The 12,500-nt window shown below is 41.4% G+C and overlaps 1 protein-coding gene across 1 annotated transcript in view; it reads right to left on the bottom strand.

Moving 5' to 3' along the window:
- Nucleotides 1–12,500, bottom strand: part of LOC308306965 (receptor-type tyrosine-protein phosphatase mu-like) — a gene marked incomplete at its 3' end in the record, with an annotated part of 181,262 nt that overhangs the window by 83,342 nt on the left and 85,420 nt on the right. The gene's annotated exons all lie outside the window — the stretch shown is intronic.

Below are 12,500 nucleotides of genomic sequence, written 5' to 3'. Positions count from 1 at the left end.
AGGTGGCAAAACAAACCTAGGCCGGCGCTATGCCGGAGCTACGACATTCTAGAAACAAGTACATCAGTGTGCCTGTGTGTGTCTAGACTCAGAGCAATACTCTCTCAAACCACTGGACTGATCAGCACCAAACCTGGTGTTCACACTGCCAGTATAGGCCACAGAAGTACCTCACCGTTGTTTTACATTTTATGAAACTAGGACGATACCTGTTGGGAACGCATGCCCATTTGTACACTACTCTGTCAGAGTACTTAGATCAGTATAGGCCTACTCATTATCATATAGTACTTGGGAGGCCAGTCTTGGCTTAAAGGGATGATGCCCTCCCCCCCAAGAGGCTTGCTAGAGGCATGAAACCATGAGGCTTCCATGGGCAATGAATTGGACCAGGGGTTTTCAAAGTGGGTGACGGGGCACCCTGGGGTGCCACGACAGCAGTCCAGGGGTGCCGCGAGATAATTCGATAATATTTGAAATTTATTTGGACATTTAAAAATATATTTAGTATCTTATATATACATTCCTCCTATTGCCGCATCCCACTTCCAAGCCCATTCACGCCCCCTTTACATCGACTTCAACTCATAGGTAGTCGTCTAGGACGTAAGGAATACCGCCCCTAACGCTATCATTCGCCCCCCCGTCGCCATGGTGACAGCCCTCCATTGGCTCATTCCCAGCTATGGGACCGGCGGATCCAATTTCAACAGAGGGGGGCGTCGCAGTAAGTGGAGTGAAATTTGACACCACTGTGTTTGCATGTGCAAACACATATGTCCGACGGACTCAAATATGTCCGACCGGAAACGTGCGCTGCGGCACAATAGTTCCGCCACAATAGTTCCCCCCCCCAAAAAAAATTTTTTTTCCTTTTTTTTTTTTTTTTTTTTACTTTTCTTTTTTTTTTTAAACTTTTTTTTTTTTGAAAAAAAAAGTTTTTTAGTAAAGAAGCGGGCGTGGACTCTAGATGTGAGCGGCCCGAAGGGCCGCGAACCTCTAGTCATTTTAAACTTGAAGCACAAAGATATTTTCAGTCAGTTCTAACCAAAATTGCTATTATCTCAACGTTTTCTTTGCAACATAAGCTAATCACTAAAATATCGTCACTGTCGGGCAGAAACCTTGTATTTCCAAGTTACAAGATTACGTCGCACAAAACTAGTGAAAACAGCCGATCTACAAGCACACAACGCCTCGCGATGGGAGGCGTTGTGTGATTGTAGATCTGCTGTTTTCACTAGTTTAGTACATATTTCAGATGATAAATACAAAACGAACGGTTTCCACCCGACAACGACGATATGCTATAAATATAAGGTGCTGGGAGTGAAAATTATAATGTAGGGGTGCCTCGGATTAAAACAAATATTTATGGGGTGCCCTGAGACAAAAAAGTTTGGGAACCCCTGAATTGGACGCCCCCCCCCCCCCCCCCCCCCCCCCTCATCCCCAAAGGAGAAGGAAAGGGCATATCACTCTACAGTGTGAATTCAGCCTTACCTGTTGTATGTGTCTTGCTCCTCAGATGCACCGGACCAGCCTAGTTTTGGCTTGAGGCACGGTGGAAGTTGCGGAACCTCCCTTTAATAAATTATCATTGTCTGTCTGTCCGTCTGACCGATTGTGTTTGTTGTTCAGCATATTGCAGACTAGTGTACACTACTCTGTACTGTTACGATGTTACTCCTGTATGTATTTTACGGTAATCTTTCTTCCTCTGCCTCTGGTGACTGTATTTCCCCCGTGGGATCGATAAAGGTCTAATCTAATGAATCTAACAGATGTATCTAATATGTAATTTATATAGGAATTTCATCAGTCTGCCTTGCACTGAATTCTGAACTACTGCAACACAGGGGGGAAAAAACAGAGGAAACAAACGCAGCAGGCACGCACACGCACGCACGCACGCGCGCGCACACACACACACTGCGTTCTCCGTCAGAGAACTGTGACCTTTAGAAAGAGAACACGGCCCCGGCTGATTGGAACAGATTTCTAACATGGTCACCTAACACGCACGCACATGCGCGCACGGCCGCACGCACACAGCTGGTGTTGATGAAGTGCATTGTTCTTGGTAAAGAGAATGAATGAGCTTCCAGTATACATGAACGGTGAAATACTGTGAAGATATTATCAGGAGAGGAGAGGAGAGGAGAGGAGAGGAGAGGAGAGGAGAGGAGAGGAGAGGAGAGGAGAGGGGAGGCTATAAAGGTTCCTCTGCTCTCTCTGTGTCATGGTCCATTAGTTTCAATTCAGCCATGATTAATACCTTTATTCTGCCACACACACACACACACACACACACACACACACACACACACACACACACACACACACACACACACACACACACACACACACACACACACACACACACACAGGTTTATGTGTTGTTCTATAGAACAAGGCAGAACAGGATACTAAAGTTTTACTAAAGCACAATGAAGACATCACACCCTGTCTGTCTGTCTGTCTGTCTGTCTGTCTGTCTGTCTGTCTGTCTGTCTGTCTGTCTGTCTGTCTGTCTGTCTGTCTGTGGCTGATTAGCGCACACACACGCACGCACGCCCGCACACACACACACACATACACACACACACACACACACACACACACACACACACACACACACACACACACACACACACACACACACACACACACACACACACACACACACACACAGAGAGAGAGAGAGAGAGAGAGAGAGAGAGAGAGAGAAAGAGAGAGAGAGAGAGAGAGAGAGAGAGAGAGAGAGGGGATCAGAGTATGGACAGGAAAATGCATGGATCCTTCAATAGGCCAATCAGATTACAGCAGGTCTTGGCTCATTAGCATACAAATGACATTTCACAAACAGACTGGAAAACCAAAGAAAGAAAAAAAAAACACATACAAAAATAGATTTCACATCTGAAGAAATTCCATCAGAAGTTTGAAATGACAGAAAATAAACTTTGATATAAAGCGTGCTTTAAATTCTACCGTACAACATTTCGCAGAAATATCAGATCTACAATAGAATGTTTCTAGAAAAGCTTTAAAAGTTGATTCATAACTATTCATTGCTGTAAATAGTTTTGGAACATCCAATTGTTTATGTCTTTTGAGCAGATGTGAATATAGGACTGGGCCATATGGACATCAAATAAACAATATTTCTTCTAGAATGTCTTTCAAACATTTTCATCAGTCAACCCTCTTCAAGAGGTCGGGTGCAACAGTTCCATCAGAGAGCTCCAGACTTCCCTATCCTGGTCCATATTGGCCACTTCATGATGGGGGATCCTGAGGTGTTCCAGGACCAGTGTGTGGAGATATAACTAGGGCTGTCATGATTATGACATTATACATGACGATTAATTGTCACTCAAATAATTGCGATTAACGGTTTAATTGTGTTTTTGTCGTTCACAATTACATTTCTGTTTGGCTTGTAGGCTTTGAAGTTGCACATGGCAGATATGCCACATAACCTAAATATACAATGAAATTAAGGACATATTTGACAACTTTACACTATAAAAAGAACACAGATAGTGGAAATAGCAGATCTACAAGCTCACAACGCGTCGCAGCACGACGCAATGCTATTTTTTTAACGTTTGAACATACATTAACCTTTTTTTAACATGTAAACGATTATGACGATTATCAGAAAATAATTGTGATTATGTCAAATAATTGTGATTAGACGATGATGTAATAATTGTGACAGCCCAAGATATAATCCCCCCATCTGGTCCATGGTCCCCATGGCCTCCTCAGCTGTGCACTGAGGACCTCCCTCGGGAGACACCCTGGAGGCAACCTTCATAACCAGCTTAACTTCAGAGTAAAAGAGCAGCAGCTATAGATGTGCCGTTTCAGGTCTTCGGTCTTTACTGCTGAACATTTCCTGCAAATGCATTTTTTCCACAGGTTTTCTCCCCTGTTTTGCCTTCAAAACATTTTTGCAGAAACCCGCAAATGGCAAGAAACCACTCCATTCCCTTTGAAAAGTAGAATCCACCTTAAACCATTCAGAACGGGTACACATTAGAGTGTATTATTATTTTATGCTTTAACTATTGAAAAATAGCAGATATACAAGCTCAAGCTTGTAGATCTGCTATTTTTGAAAAATCGTGAAAATTTGAATTTTGACCCGATTCTATAATTGTCTTTTGAATCCTTGTAAGATTTTTTGAAAAAAAACTATGTTTCTATGTTAGCAATCTGGCTAGCCATCGTCAAAGAAAAGGTCCTTTTAGCTCAGTTAGTCTGTTCTTGAGAGACTACTATGTCAGTGGTTCTCAAACCTTTTCATGTGAAGGACCCCCAAAATGATATTTATTTGGCCACGGACCCCCATCTCAAAATATTTAGTTCCAGGGACCACCCAGAAGCACATTTTTTGTTACAAACGTTCGCTTTGAAAATACATATATTCAAAGATTTGCACACATTTTCACAACTTAAAAAAAAAATAGCAGATCTACAAGCTCGCAGCGCGGCACTCGGTGCCGCGCTGTGAGCTTGTATATCTGCTATTTTTTAATAGTTAAAGCATCCACTAATTTTAGGCCCAAATGGGTAGATTTAAACTTCAGAGTCAGAGAAGGTCATGCAAATAGGAAAAATAGCTGATCTACAAGCTCAGTGTTCTGCCAATACACTGGAAATCTACTGTCTTGCCAATGGCAGGACCTGTGAAGTTGTGAAATGGAAGATACTTTGAGTCTCTCCCGGGTGACTGAACTTATCACCCTATCCCTGAGGGAGAGGCCAGACACCTCATTTCAGTCCGCTTGTATCTGCAATCGCATTCTTTCGGGTCATGATGACCCACACTTCACGTTAGGGGTGGGCGATATGGAAATATACAATATCACGATATTCTTCCAAGCTGTATCATGATACACAATCTTAATACGATTCTTTTTCATATTGTTTTTTTTTTTTTTTTTTCAAGGTAACAAAAACTAAAAGAAAAAGGAGTAACAGACCATTTAGACCAGTGGTACTCAAAGTGGGGTCTAGGAACTATCTGGGTTCCTTTTGGGAGGTCTAAATTGACCCTTACAAGTATGTAACTCTGGCAGTATACAAATGAAACCAAATGGACCCTTACAGGGTCCATTTGGTTTCATTTGTATACTGTCAGAGTTAAGGGGAGACCTTGACAGTTTGAGAACCACTGATTTAGACCATAATGGAGGTTGAAATGCATTCTGCAATGAATCTCTGTACTTATGTTGCTATGATTTTTTCTCTTCAATGTCCCACGTTGCCATGGTTACCATAGACTTCCATGTAATTGCGCAATTGTGTAAAAAGTGCACGCCCATGCCTAGCTGATGCACCACGTGTGTGCACACTGTTCACAGCTTTCAAACAAAAAAATCCGCTTGGAAATCCGTTCAGGCATTCATGATTTGGGCCATTATGTTTTCTTCAGATGTAAACAAACATGGCTGCCATGTTTGAAAGAATGGGTTGGTATGGGGGTTAAACATGCAATTTCGCGATCGCGATCATGCCTAATAGTCCTTGGGCTGGACGAGATATCGGTACCGCTGAGGAGGCAAAACCTTACCTATACTAAATTGTGTTTAGGGTCAATATAAGTAAATTAAAATATGATAGACTTTCCATAGGAGTAGCTTTTCATATTTTTTGCCAGTTTGTTATTTTCCTCTATAGGCGGATTTTCATTCATGCATATCTTGGTATTGGCTCATGTTCAGGAAATATTGCAATGTTTTATATTATATGTTTGGTATTATTTTTAAGGGGACACTTTGAGCTTTAATTCAAGCCCTTTTATGAATATGTATGATAAGTACAGTGGTCACTGGAGCTCTTCAAAACTTTTTCCCACAATTTCCGCCTAAACCATATATTTTCTTTTAGTTCTGTGGCATCAAGAAACATCAGAGACACAAAACACAACAACTAGAATACAGACATGACCCTAAGAACTCAGGAAATGTATAATTTACCCACATGCAGTATTTCATTCTGAGGTGGTTTCAGCCTTAACTTAAACAAGCACTTTTTATTAGAAAAAGACAGGTCAATAGGCCTATGCCTATATGAAAGAATACCACTTAACCTCCCTAAACATTGATACAAAAGGTTTTACAATTTATTCTGGTACCTTTAGGCATGCTTGAGAACATCCCAAAAATCCAGGAAGATATATTTACCATAAAGGCATCATTTTCAAGATGGCACCCAGGATGGCTGCTGGGAGCTTAACATGGCTATATCTCAATTATTCCATTTATAGAATAAAAATAGAATAATATATATCTTATATATCTCAAGGACACTTCAACACCAACTCTGGGGGAGCCCTGGTTTGAACTAGGAGCCTTCCGTTTCCCAAGCTACCGTTATACCTCCTGAGCCTGCCGCCCCATGATTAGATAGCAGGCCTGGAATTTCCTCATTTTAGGACACTTGGCCTTTGGTGTTGTCCATTTTTTGAGGGCACAAAGGCCAAATGCCAGGGCAGGAAGGCCAACAAATAAAACAAGATTTTGTTCCATTGAAAGAACTAATTGAATAAGGATGATTTTACATTTGATATGTATACTATCGGCTATGAAATAAATAAATTATGCTATTTACAATTTGATCCATGCTCAGCCCTGCACCAAGCAAAGATACTGGATTGGTTTTAAAAATGTTGACAAAAGACACTGGTGTCTACATGACAAGAAAGAGACTGTGGAGAAAGTGGTACAGTCAGCTGGGGCATTAAGGCCACTGTGGCCTCAGGGAATGCCATTTTTTGGAGGGGCACAAAGCCAAACTGAGGTGCAACGACAGCCATGGCCTTCTTGGCCTCCCTGAAATTCCTGCCCTGTCTGGTAGTATGCTCTAAACTAGTGGTTCTCAAAATGTATAGTTTCAAGAACCTTTATAACTCTGAGAGGGTACAAATGTAACGACATTATGTGTCCATTAGGATCCATTGTCACACTCCCAGAGTTACAGAAGGAGTTATATTGCATGGTTGTTTGAATATATGAGACATTACTTTGGCACCCAAGGTGATCAATCACCAGTCTGGTTTGGTACAGTGAATGTGTTGGCACAAAGAGGAGACCTGGTTAAGTCCACTTGGAAAATCTGTTTCCAGCTACACCCTTGCTCATTCACCACATAGCCGGGGCCAGTAATCGGACGTGGGACCTTCAGTGTCCCAGGTGGTCTCTCAGCTATGGCCATACATTGCCTTATGGATGGAGAACAGGGTCTCCGTTTACAAGCTTATGGAAAGTAGTCTTGTCCAAAGTAGATGGCAGTTTTTAAGTGTACTGTATGACAGCAACCATTTAAAAGACATCCCCAGAGGTGTTTGGCTGGCACAGTGGTAAAGTCCCTGCCCATCACCACAGAGGTTGTGGGTTCGAATTCATCCATGCCCTCTTAGGTGGAAAGTCCACATATTCCCCAGAAGGTTAGCATTATAACACCTGAACATCTGCCCCAAATGACCAACTTTCTTAGAGCACTGGTTCTCAAAGTGGGGTCCACAGAGGGAGTCTAAATGGACCCTTCTATGTCTGTAACTCTGGAAATGTGCAAATAGAACCTAATGGAAACACAATGTGGTTACATTGTACCCTCTCAGAGTTATGGAGGTTATTGAAATTAAGATGTTTGACAACCACTGTCTTAGAGCATACTAACACATCATTGGATGGCAGTGGCTCAGGAGATAGAGTGGCAGCTTGGGAAATGGAACGTTCCTAGTTTGAACCTGGGTTGCCCGGAGTTGGTATCGAAGTGTCCTTGAGCAAGACACTGAACCCCTAATTGCACCTGATGAGCAGGTTCGTGCCTTGCATGGTTTCCTCCTCCATCAGTGTGTGAGTAAATGTTTGAATGTTAAGTACATTGTAAAGTTCTATGTAGATGCAGTCCATTTACCATTATGGTCTGGATGGGAAAGGTAGAGGGAAATGGTAGCCATGAGCTGGGGCTGAAACCTGAATGAATGTTTCTCTAGCCTAGACGGTCTCATGAAGGTCATTCATATCTGCTGCTCTTGTATGTAAATGTACTACTGTCTGTGGACCATGTCAACTTCTTAAGAAATGTGACAATCCGTATAGGTTTCTTCCAGAGGAGTCAGAATATGGCAACGAACAGTGCGTACATAAAACATAAGTGCCTATAGGGCTAGTAGATCTGGCTTACACGATAACTTGACTACTTTGTGGTTATTTAAGTGATTAAAATACTAATACATATTATACATGCTTCCAAAAGTGTTTCCTAGTTTTGACATTAAATGTGAGAGTTAGTGTTATTTATTGTTTTTATGTAATATAGTATAATGGGACGCCATCTTGCATTTGGCAATAAATGATTAACTGGTGTTAATTTCACTGATTCAGTCACATTCCTTGAACCCCAAAACCTTGGGTTAAACACCACCAAAACCACCTTTCTAGGTTGCATAACAATTGAGATATAGCCATTTTAAGCTCCTGGCAGCCATCCTGGGTGCCATCTTGAAAATGTGGCCTTTATGGTAAATATATTTTCCTGGATTTTTGGGATGTTCTCAGGCATGCCTAAAGGTACCAGAATCAATTGAAACCCTTTTGTATCAATGTTTAGGGAGGTTTAGTGATATTATTTCATATAGGCCTATTGACCTGTCTATTTCTCATAAAAAGTGCTTGTTTAAGATAAGGCTGAAGATTACCACCTCAGAATGAAATACTGAGGGTAAATTATACATTTCCCTGAATGCTTATGGTCAATTCTGTATTCCAGTTGTTGTGTTTTGAGTCTCTGATGTTTCTTGATGGCACAGAACTAAAAGAAAATATATGGTTTAGGCGGAAATAGTTATTTGTATTTGTTTATTAAAGGTTTGAAGAGCTCCAGTGACCACTCTACGTATCATACATCTTCACAAAAGGCCTTGAATGAAAGCTCAAGGTCTCCCCTTAAAAATGATACCAAACATATAATATAAAACATTACAATATGTCCTGAACATGAGCTAATAAAAACATATGTACCTGTGTCTAAAATGCAAATTTTCAAAGGGGGATGGTAACTTTAGCAGCTGATAGCACCACTTAAGCTACCTGTCTGCAAGGTCTATCATATCAAAACTTAATCTAGAGATGTATAGGAATAAAAAAATCACAACTAGAATTTGCCACCCCAGGTGGTACCGATATGTCAAATGTTGAGTCTGAGCCTAAGGACTATAATACATTTCTGGAGGTCCAAAAAAAAACTTTGGAATTTTTTTTTTTTTTTTTTTCCGCTTGGAAATCCGCTTGGAATTTTTTTTTTTTTTTCCGCTTGGAAATCCGTTCAGGCATTCATGATTTGGGCCATTATGTTTTCTTCAGATGTAAACAAACATGGCTGCCATGTTTGAAAGAATGGGTTGGTATGGGGGTTAAACATGCAATTTCGCGATCGCGATCATGCCTAATACATTTCTGGAGGTCCAAAAAAAAAACGTTGGAATTTTTTTTTTTTTTTTTTTTTTTTTTCAAAAACGGCCCAAACTCGGGAAACTCGGGGTTGGCACAGCGTTGGTACCAATACAAACTCGGGAAACTCGGGGTTGGCACCAGATGTGTTAACAAATTTAACAGGGCTTTCTATAAGGCTCCCTCATTGTATCACGATACATACAATATCTCTGAAAAGGAATATGGTGGAGACATTGTATCGTCTCAGCGATATTTATCACCATCGCCCACCCCAACTTCACGTATCATCATAGGTGAGAGTAGGCACGAAGGTTGACCAGTATTGAGAGCTTTCCGTTCTGGCTTAGCTGTCTATCAACAATGCAGTGCGCTGCAGCAAACACAATACCGCTCCGTCCATCCTCACTAACAAGATCCCTGAGATACAGCACTTGAACTCCTTCACTTGGGATAAGAGCTCATTCCAAGCTTCAGATTTATTAGAAAACATTATTGCATATCAGTATGCATTATTGGTTGCTCACACTTCAAGAGGACCACTCTAAGATGACACTTCAAAGAAAGGAGGGAAAAAAACATCAAAACACATCAGACAGTAAAGCAGTTATTACTCCTTGTGAAGCTATATCCTCTTGTGAGGAAGGACATCTGGGGCCTTTTAGTGTGTCTCACAGGCTGCGTGAGTGTCCACCATTAAAACCTGTTAATACCAAAAAGGAGTCTTCTAAATCCTGACAGTTTCCCAAAAAAACATGTTTCTATATCAGTGGTGCTCAAACTTTTTAATGTCAACGACCCCAAGAATTATATGTATTTGACCGCGGACCCCCATCTCAAAACATTTTGTTCCAGGGACCCTGAGAAAGAGAGAATTGAGTTACAAATGTTCAAGATTTTTCAAAAATAGCAGATCTACAAGCTCGCAGCGCGGCACTCGGTGCTTGTAGATCTGCTATTTTTTTATAGGTATAAAGCATAAAATAATGGTTAAAGTGGTCAAAATCTAGAGTGACATGGGATGCGTTCCCGGTCTTGACGCGTTAAATTATAGCGATTTGTGTTTAGTCGACAGGCTTCTGGATCATTCTCTCCACCGGTTTCCTGCTGAAGACCACGCATTATCACACATTTGGAGACCCTCTTCCCACCTGCTTCAGCCTCGGTCAGAGAACCAAATGGACCCAGAAGGAGCAATACAGGTCCATTTGGTTCCATGTTACAGACCTGGCTGTAAGGGTCCATTTGGACCCATAATGGTCCCCGGGAATGCCACTCGGGAAGTGACAGACAAATTCCTTAGCGGTGCTGGAAAATCGAACCGCGCGTGGGGTGTCTGTGTGACGACCTGATGAAAAACACTCTAATACGTTGTGAGAACAAAGTTGTGACAGAGAGACCAGGTTGGAGGACGACGAGAGACTTAAGGCTTTTCATTTTGAGAAGATCACCAGATTAGAGAGAGAGAGAGAGAGAGAGAGAGAGAGAGAGAGAGAGAGAGAAAGAGAGAATAATAATGGAAGGATGATGTAAAGATTAATGGACAAATGAAAAGCTGTGAAGATGTCTGTCTGTCTGTCCGTCCGTCCGTCCGTCCGTCCGTCCGTCCGTCCGTCCGTCCGTCCGTCCGTCTGTCTGTCTGTCTGTTTGTTTGTTTGACATATTGATCTGTCTGTCACCATCGTTTAATCTTCAAATAAAGAGACACACAAGACAGAGAATGAGAGGAGAGACGGACATACGGTCGGATAGAGAGAGGGAGAGATAGGTGGAGCGTATAAATGCGAGGTGAAAAGAGAGATGGAATCATAGAAATAGATGCATTAAAGGAGTGAAATATAGAGGAGGGGAAAGAGGATGGTGAAACATTAATATGAGTTATTTATGTGACTTTGAAACCACACAAACATTTAAACGCACAGGACTGGATTTAATGGATGTACGGACAGGGACAACGCACACACACACACACACACACACACACACACACACACACACACACACACACACACACACACACACACACACAAACAAACAGAAAAGACTACTTTTTATAACCAATGTAGCTGTTCCATCTTCAAAGCGTATATCTGCTTTGTGTGCGCGTGTGTGCGTGCCTGTGTGTGTGTGCGTGTGTGCGTGTGTGCGTGTGTGTGTGTGTGTGTGTGTGTGTGTGTGTGTGTGTGTGAGTGGGTGGCTGTTTATTTTATGGTAACACTGTTTTCAGTTCCTCTGCCACCACAAATAACAGGGGCTTTATTATCCTCCGAGTCGCTGTGTTCTTTCATCCTTTCATACAACATATTTACCGCTATATTTTAATTTATATAACCATGTACGTTTCATTCTCTTCCCAGACTCGCTGTCTTTTATCTATTTATATTAGTGGTGGAGGCAGGAGTTATCGAGGAAGACGCCAGCAGAAGTTTTCTTCAATAACTCCTGCCTCCACCACTAACAATCACCATTAAAAGTCAGCCTCACTTACACTGACTAATAAAGTGTTCAAACACCAACACGCGGCAAACAACACTTAAAGCACCGAACGGATACAGGTCCAGTGGGCATTGCTGTTTTTTTGCATGCAAAAACACTGCTAATTATGATAAGTTACTGTGCCTGTCGAAGACAAGTCCCCAAGTATTAGTGTATATCCCTGTTACTGTATATATATATATATATATATATATATATATATATATATATATATATAATTATTAGGGGTGCAACAATACATGTATCGATAATCGAACCGGTCAATACGAGGGTGTACCGAACCGAATGACCCTGTACCGAACAATACAATACAAAATACCACTCCACATCCACATTCCCCTGGAACCCCCTCAAGGACCCCTAGGGGTCCGCAGAGCCCACTTAGAGAACCACTACACTAAAGGTTGGCTACCGTATTGTTTAAAGTTAAAACAAAAAAATACGTAGTTATAAAAATAAATGTATAAATCAAGGACATTTCTGTTTATTTTTTGTATCGAAAAGGTATCGAACCATGACACCAAAATATCGAAC

The sequence above is a fragment of the Nannobrachium achirus genome (genome assembly GCF_963921795.1).
Source record: "Nannobrachium achirus genome assembly, chromosome: 21".
Taxonomy (NCBI): domain Eukaryota; kingdom Metazoa; phylum Chordata; class Actinopteri; order Myctophiformes; family Myctophidae; genus Nannobrachium; species Nannobrachium achirus.
This window is presented reverse-complemented; position numbering and strand designations above follow the sequence as displayed.